This window comes from Triticum aestivum, chromosome 4D (genome assembly GCF_018294505.1).
Source record: "Triticum aestivum cultivar Chinese Spring chromosome 4D, IWGSC CS RefSeq v2.1, whole genome shotgun sequence".
Classification (NCBI taxonomy): domain Eukaryota; kingdom Viridiplantae; phylum Streptophyta; class Magnoliopsida; order Poales; family Poaceae; genus Triticum; species Triticum aestivum.
Genome location: NC_057805.1, coordinates 130,594,005 through 130,595,657, shown reverse-complemented (window position 1 = coordinate 130,595,657; position 1,653 = coordinate 130,594,005).

The following is a 1,653-nucleotide window of genomic DNA, read 5'->3' as shown; positions in this document are numbered from 1 at the left end:
TTGGCAGAGCTATACACCTCCAGGATTGTCTCCTTGCACGGCATTCCACAATTGATTTCTTCAGATCGTGGAAGCATCTTCACCTCTAAGTTCTGGGACTCCTTCCAGAAGGCCATGGGCACCAACATTCGCTTCAGCACAGCTTTCCATCCTCAAACTAGTGGCCAAGTCGAGCGAGTCAATCAAATTCTTGAAGATATGCTCAGGGCTTGTGTCATTTCCTTTGGCATGAAATGGGAAGATTGCCTTCCATATGCCGAATTCTCCTACAACAACAGCTTCCAAGCGAGTTCGGGCAAGGCCCCATTCGAGATTCTCTATGGCAGAAAGTGTCGTACTCCTCTCAATTGGTCAGAGACTGGTGAACGCCAACTTCTTGGCAATGACTTAATCACAGAGGCTGAAGAAATGTGTAAAGTCATCCGCGAAAATCTCAAAGCCGCGCAATCGCGCCAGAAGAGTTACTATGATAGTAAGCACCGTGATGTGGCTTTCGAGATCGGAGACCATGTCTACCTCCGGGTCTCTCCAATGAAAGGCACTCGTCGCTTCGGTATCAAAGGGAAGCTTGCCCTAGATACGTGGGTCCTTTCAAGATCGTTGGCAAAAGAGGCGACCTCGCCTATCAACTTGAGCTTCCTTCCAACTTTGCAAACGTGCACGATGTGTTCCACCTGTCACAGCTCCGCAAGTGCTTCAAGACGCCCGAGCGCACCATCAACTTCGAAGAGATTGACCTCCAAGAAGATCTGTCTTATCATGAGCTCCCCGTTGCTATTCTTGAAGAAACTGAGCACAAGACTCGCAACAAGTCAATCAAATTCCTGAAAGTGAAGTGGTCGCACCATTCCGACCGAGAAGCCACTTGGGAATGCGAGGACCACCTTCGTTCCGAATATCCAGAGTTCTTTCAGTCCTAGATCTCGGGGCGAGATCCTCTCGTAGTGGTGGAGTGTTGTAACACCCCGGATGTAACTTTCCATATTTGTAACTCCAACTCTTGCCATTTTTGGCTATGTGTTATGATATTCCCTTCGTGGTCAGGTTTTGTCTTTCGTTTTGCATTTTGTTCATGTCGTGCATCTCATATCATGTCATCATGTGCTTTGCATTTGCATACGTGTTCGTCTCATGCATCCGAGCATTTTCCCCGTTGTCCGTTTTGCAATCCGGCACTCCCACCTCTTCCGGCGCACCCCTCTTGTTTTCTTTCATGAGCGGGTGTCAAACGTTCTCGGAATGGACCGAGGCTTGTCAAGTGGCCTTGGTATACCACCGGGAGACCACCGGTCAAGTTTCGTTCCATTTGGAGGTCGTTTGGTACTCCAACGGTTAACCGAGCAACCGCAAAGTCCGTTTGTGTGTTGCATCAAAACCCCTCTCTAAACAGCCCAAAACCTCTCTAAGTCATCTCCATGCTTTAGGTCGTTCGATCATGATCGTGTGGGCGAAAACCGTGCTCAATTTGGAGCCTCCTAGCTCCATCTACCTATATATATGCCTCCCCTCCCGAAATAATCCGCAGATGAAACCCTAGCAAAACACCCCGCCGCCACCGGACGCGTCCACTCCCACCGGACGAAATTGCGCCGCCGCCCTCGCCCAATCCGCCGCCGCCACGTGTCGCCGCCGCCCTCTTCGCGCCGCCGGCCC